This window comes from Pocillopora verrucosa, chromosome 12, assembly GCF_036669915.1.
Source record: "Pocillopora verrucosa isolate sample1 chromosome 12, ASM3666991v2, whole genome shotgun sequence".
NCBI classification, from domain to species: Eukaryota; Metazoa; Cnidaria; class Anthozoa; order Scleractinia; family Pocilloporidae; genus Pocillopora; species Pocillopora verrucosa.
In genome coordinates, this window is record NC_089323.1 from 9978901 (window position 1) to 9986090 (window position 7190).

General features: G+C 40.7%; 1 pseudogene; it reads left to right on the plus strand.

Moving 5' to 3' along the window:
• Positions 1-3934: 3934 nt before the first annotated feature.
• On the plus strand, positions 3935-4515 carry LOC131786450 (uncharacterized; annotated as a pseudogene).
• Positions 4516-7190: the final 2675 nt, after the last annotated feature.

Consider the following 7190-nt stretch of genomic DNA (forward strand, 5'->3'; position numbering starts at 1 on the left):
CAAGTAGCAACAGAAGAACGAAACAAAGGTTTGTGAACATGCCAAGCCCCGTAATTTACGTGATTATAACGTGAGCAGAGATAAAAATTCTCAAAGAGTAAAACGAAATGGACAGCCTAACTGGCATGTACGATTTGTACACGTGTACATATTTGAGATTTAAGTTCAGAGAAGTGGACTTCTCAGCCTTACTGGCAGTTTTATGTTAGGTTTGTTGGATTGTAAGCTTATTAGCCTAACTGGTATGTACGATTTGTACTTGTGCACATATGAGGTATTTTGGTTCAAAGTAGTAGACTTCCCAACTCGACTGGCAAATTTATGCATGCTTGATTTTGTTTTGATTTGTAAGTTTGTTACCCTGACTAGCATGATTTGTACACGTGCGTATATGGGACATTTTGGCGCAAAGTAGTGGACTTCTTAACCTAACTGGTAGTTTTACGCTAATTTTGTTTGATGCGTAGTCTTATCACCCTTACTGGTATGATTGATTGTACATGTACTTTTTTAGATTGTAGTTCTCAGAGATGGATTTACCAGCTTAACTGACAGCCGGACGGAAAGATTGTGCAGATAACGGCCAGTTTTGCATGGACATCACGCAGTTGGCCGTGATAGCATGTTATACTTCTTTAAGACGAAAGGTCGAAGAACACTCTTATTAATTTACTGTACCTTGTTCACATAAGCTCTTACGGACTTTTTATGGGTTGGTTCTTTCTAGGTCCTCCCCCAAAGATCTTATGTGTCAACCCTAACTCTAAGCTTTGCTATTTGCGTGCATGCCGCTGTGCTTGTTGGGTTTTTTCATTTACTCAGACATGAGGACGTGTCGGAAGTCTAATATAATTTTTTTTATCATGCTACATTTCTTTAATGTTGGGGGGTCCGGGGCAAGATAACATCGCACTGACGAGATGACAGGGCGATAAACAAGGTTTTGTTACAATGTACATTTGAAACTCCAATGAAGTCTTACTATAATGTGTAGACCTCACGCGTGCTTACCCCATGTAAGGTATCCTAGTTCTGGATTCCGCTGTGATGTTACATAACATTAATCTGTTAGATATAAAAGCTAAAGAAAAATGGTAGAGGAGAAAGTCAATCAAAAATACAGACTCGAAGAAATTATGAGCCAATGACCACTCCTTTATTTCAATGTATGTGCTTTACAAAGCTATTGATTTAACATCTGCGCTTCATGGAATTTTATATTTGACGGACACCCAGTTTGAATGGACGTTAGTTTAATAAGTCCTTACTGTTATCTTCAGCATTAACTCCAAAGTTGGTCTCCACTAAGTGGACACGTGCTCACGCGTTCGCTAAGTGGCACTTGTAATTCTCACGCAGTAGAAGACCTCGTAGTATGTGGAATCCTTCCTGAGCTACATTACAGGCGAAGCCTAACCGTTAGTCAACTATAAGGAACTGCCCCCCTTGATCAGGTCTTATTCGAATTCCATCGAAATCTTTTTTGTCGGGACTGTTGGCTCTTTAGTGAACTGTAAGTATTTACTTCATGAAATTTTCCTTCATTGAATTCGTGTTTTTAGAATCAGCACACATATCGAGGGTAGTGAAAATTTTAAGCAACACATTTGGAAAACAATAAATTAGTTTTTGTATGCTTGTGTTACACATGAAAGAGAAATTGCATTTATTTAGGCAACGACTGACTCCTAAGGCCTACGATTAAAATTCCAGTGGCTGCGGCTGTTCTTTGGGTTTTTTTCGCAATGCCACAGATGAATCAATTTAGTATGAGCCGCATTCTTGAACAATCAAGATCTGATAGAAATCCTCCCAAATGAAGGCCCACACCTTTTGTTTGTTATGCCTGAGAATCTAAAGTTTCATCAAGGCAGTAGCACCAAGTTGACAATTGTAATAATTCTCATTTACTTCCTCCTTAACAGCTTGTCACAATTGTGAGAAGAATTAGAGAGGATTAAAGAACATGAAGGAGATATACAGCTTGCTCGCACTCAGAATTCGGTGGCTTCAGAACACACCATTCTCGAACTTATTTCTTATGCACGAGGTAATTAACCACTTGTATGTCACCATTTGAGTCACATGGAGGCCTTTTGATACCTCGATCGGTTAAAAACAGATGCGCGAGATGCGTGTTTGGAAATCAACTAGCCAAAGAATGCAGTACTCCAACAAAAAATTGTTCACCTCCAGGATTACAGTACCTAATGAGCATCATTATCTGGACGACTCGGGAATATCTCGGGAGAATGAATAGTATAAGGCCTGCGTAATCTCGAAACATTAAACTAATCTAATCAAGACACAGCCCTGGAATTAGAACACAAAAATGAAAAACATTAAAACTTCCCAGTGACGAATTGAATTCAATATTCAGTTTAATCTTAATGATCCTGAACTCTTCTTGGATGCTGAAAAGACTGATACTATCTCAAAGAGTTGAATAGAGCCTGATGATATCAAAATTTTGAGTGTTTAGAGGATTAATGGCCACAATAAACACCAAACATCAAATTGCTGTGTATTCCACCTTGAGGACTGAAATTAGGGATTACCCATCCCAAGCTGGTCTATGGCGTCTACAAATCGACAATCCTTTCTAATACAGATTCTAAACAGGATCGTCACTCGCTTAGTAAATGCTAGAGCCTTTCATGATAACTACGCCTCTAATCCCTTTGTGTTCCAAAAGAAAGGTGCCAACTCCATCCTTCAATATTTTGGAGGTGAAGAGTATTCGTTTCAACCCTTGTAATTGAACAGTAATAATTAAGAGAGAGACATCACAGATAATTACCGATTTTTGCAAGCAACAGGATGTTTAGTCAAAGGGGAAACATGATCAGATTCCAAGACTGGGGATATGCAAAGAATTGCACATTGTTTGCCATTGACAATGTGGCTAGTGGATGTGTGGATTGCCCTACCATGGATCCAAGACAAAGTGGCGAACTACAAATAGAAGTGTTCAGTGCTCCACAAGCTCAAAACATGGTAATCTTAGTCTATGCTGAATTTGAAAACTTGTTGGAAATCGATTTTAATCGAGCCATGTTGCACGATATCACTGGAAATTAAAGAAATAGAAAACATTACCATGAACAACGTGCAGTTTTTTTTAGATAGGGTAAGGCACGACTCTGTGTTGTTGCCTCATTTAAAGGAACTGTTCCCTTCGACAAATTACCTAACAGACCCCAGAAACAACACTTAGTGGGTTATATCATGAATACAAATTCCCATAACATGCCTGGTAGACGTTGGACAGGCCTATGGAAATATAGCAAGACCTGTGAGGTAATAGATAGTTATACCTTATACTTCGAGGTATACCAAGCTACTCAACCCTTAATTGAATGGATGAAGAAACATCGGAAATACGTTGTTATGAACGCCATCAGTCTGCAATCTTTGTTTAGTCAGAGTTGTGGAGACTATGCAATAAAGATTTTGAGAGAAAGTGCCATAGGTCAAACGATGCAGGAATTATCGAAACAGTTTCGGAACACAATTACGTATGTAACAACCATAAAGTAGGTCAGATGTTAAACAGTTTATAGAAACTGAAGTGGAGGCTGAAGTACGATTTCACAGCAGTCAAAAGAATCGTCATCAATAGACTTAAAGACGCGACGTTCGACATTAGGTGTATCGGTTTTTGTACTTCAATAAGCACGATTGTTAAAACTCAAATGTTTGTGTTGCGCTCATTGGGTAAAGCTGGTAGTTTAGTCGGCTAGAGAAGGGTGTCTCATTCATCGAGGCTGTAGGTTCCACCCCTACCCGTGTATATTTGAAAAGGCTTGATAGTACAAGGGTGACTTGGGAGAATGGGGTTCCATTCCCGTCCGCCCGGTCAAAACTATGTTATAAAACTGTCTGTGATATTTGGAGAAACACATTTGATCGGAGAGAAATGGAAAGGACAAAAATGTTTCAGGGCAAGACACCTTCCAGCATTCTAGCGGTTGGTACTCTGGGTGTGGTAAAACTTGTTTTACACAATCTGTCTTGACTGATCATATAGATGAGTTGTTTGTAGACATTCCCCTAATAGTGGTGTATTGTTATGGAAGATAGGAAGCTAAGTTTTCCTTTTTGAGAAAATCAAAAATAATTTTTCGTGAAGGTGTGCCAGACCTTAAACAATTGAAAACGTGGTCCCCAAAAGGTGGCTTACTGGTGTTGGACGATCTTATGGTCGAAGGGGGAAACGATAAAGAAGTTTTAGACTTGTTCACCAAACATTCTCATCATCGGAACATTACTGTCGTATGCTTGCGCCAAGATATGTTTCTACCCGGAAAATATTTCAAGAGTATTTCAAGAAATTCCCATCACATTGTGACCTTCAGGAATCCTAGGAATCAATTGGGGATGAGGAATGTATCATCGCAAGCTTTTCCTCAAAAGTGGCAAGAAGTGATGAATGTGTACAGGAAAACTACTGAAAGACCATTCGGATCTTCAACCCTGGATCACGATGATTTCGACTGTCCAGTCAGCTATTAAAAGAGGAAGGTTGCATGTGCTGTTATATTTTACCCGAGAATACAATGGAGTAAAGAACTGAAAAATCATGAGAACTAAAAAAAGAAGATGGAGATCATGGAGAAAGCAGTGAGGAGATGCACCTGTGAGAACAACGAAAAGGAGTTTAAATGGTGGACCGTCCACCACAGATAAAATAGCAGAAGGCATGAGCATGTTTTTGTCAGGTCCTGCTCCCACCTTTGATGCTTTTTGTAGACTCTTGGTGAAACAGAGCTTAGAAGGTATAAAAGACAACGTCAATTACTATCGCCCCAGAAGACGAAAACGATGACAAAGTTGAAAAGTAGAAAACGACTAGCAAAGAAAAAAATGAGAAGAAATAAATCATAGAAAGGAGGATTGTTACCCTTGGCAGCTCTTTTTCTAGCTTTGAGAGCTGGTGGTAAAGCAGAACCGAGGTACGTGAATTGCTCTACTAGTACCATGTTAAGTGGATGTCCATCAATGTGGATGTTGGGAGCTATAAACGGAGACCTCTTTTTCGGTTGGTGGAGTACTTCTGCCTTCTTCAAGCTGACAATACCTGAAGGGGTTCTTCCGTGTGAGCAAGGAGGGTGCGGTCATCCGCAAATAGCAGGTCAAGGATAACTACTTCTAAGGTCTTTGTACGAGCCAGAAGTCGGCGTAGATTAAAGATGCTGCCATCTGTCGTGAAGTTTATATAGATCCCCTCATTTAGATCTTCATTTGCTTCCCTAAGCATCATTCTGAAAATATGGCAAACAATGTTGGGGCTAGAACGCAGCCCTGCTTCACTCCTTTATCAATAGGAAAAGGTTCAGAGTAGTCTCCGCCCTACTTTATGGTACCTTTCTGTCCTTCATGTACCTGGAGCAAGATTTTTAGGAATTTTGGAGGACAGCCCAACTCTTCAGTATTTTCCAGAGTCCGTTTTGACTGACTGTGTCAAAGGCCTTTGTTAGATCGACGAAGACTACATATAGGGGCCATGTTTTGTTCTCGGCATTTCTTTTGAGTCTGTCTGGCTCAGCGCAAAGATTATATCTGCTGTACCTCCATTTGCTCTGAAACTACATTGACCTTCCTGGAGGCTGTCTTCAGCTGTGACTGGTATGAGCCTTTCCAGGAGAACTGTGGAAAATATTTTACTAGCGACGGAAAGAAGTATGATACTCCTGTAGTTGCTGCAGTTTCTCCCTTGCTTTTGTATAAAGAGACAATTACTGCAACACGGAGTTCGTCTGACACAACACCTTGTGTCCAACAGGCTGTGAAGAGGTCTTTAAGTTATTCAATGATGACGTATGGAATTTCCGGCGTTGAGTGGATACGAATTAGCTGGAAATTAAATATTTCTGCGGCACGGGAGCAGTGGGGACTGGGGAAGTTGAAGTGCAGCATGGGCCTATAAAAGGGATGTTTATCACGTAGGAAAGATTTTTAGGCCGACACCTCGTCTCGCTCACGTTACTTTTTAGTATACATTTGATTTACTAGTGACAGTTGGAGTTTCGCTGGGGTTTCTTAGCTTGTTTGCGTTTCCTAAAATTATTTAGAGTTTTCCGTGCTTTGTTGGAATACATGTTTAGTAAATAAGGGCAAAGACCTTCCAGCCGTGTAGCCTTCCTAGGATGGGCTTTTCAAATCCTACCCAGATTTCCTGCGGAGTTTTTTTCCCCTATTGGGGTTTTTTCTGGCCTCTGTTCTGACAGTATTCCGTGTAAACTGTCGCTCAGCTCTGTTCTTGTTTTTCCAGCACATGTTTGAATGTAACAGAGGTTGTTGTATAACGTATTGTTATATGTTCGGTACTCGGCCGAAACAGCCATAATAAACCTAATGGTTTTTCTAATTCATGTTGTACTGCGTAGTGGAGCCGAAATCTCTTCCATGTTTATACACCTCTGCGGGGATTCCATCTATATCACCTGTTTTGTTGACCTAGAGTTTGTGTTAATTTCTTCCCTTGTTGGTGGATTGTCAAGGTCCGTCTTCGGCTCTTGTTGTGGGATGTTTTTCTATTGAAGACTCTTCCACCACGCTCTCTACTCCAAACAGGTTCTCATAATTAGTGTTCAGCCCAGGGTTGTAGAGTGGTTTCTTTATCAGTAAACAGGATAGCACCATCTGACGAGCCCAACGGAGCTTGTATTTGGAAGGTGGGACCGTGCACTCCACGAAAACATTTCTAGAAGGCTCTTGTGTTTTCTTGGTTAGCAAATTGTAGTGTTTTCTCAGCAATATTTATCCACTAGTTGTTTTCCATGTTCCACAACTGTGCTTGGAATTTGCTGTACGCTTCTCTTTAATCCACCTCGGCCTTTTTGATCATTTGGGTGGGCAAGTAGATGTTCATGGCAGAGTCCTTTGTTATCAAGTGGCCTTTAGATTTCGGTATCATTCTCAGCAAACCAATCTTGGTTTCTGCGCGTAGTGAAGCCTGCTACCTCTGCTGTAGTTTCTTGTAGGGTGTCTTTAACTTCTTGCGATTTCTTTACAGGATCTTCTGTGTTGGGGCAAGTGTTTTTGGTCAATTTGTTTTGGAGTCTGGAATTCTACTTCGGAGCTAACCTTCACTGAAGGCCTTTCACTATCCGCCACCTGTGACCCGCTGGGTTGGGGATGGGCACCCTTGATTTGCCCATCACTCGATCAAACACAATAGAATAAAT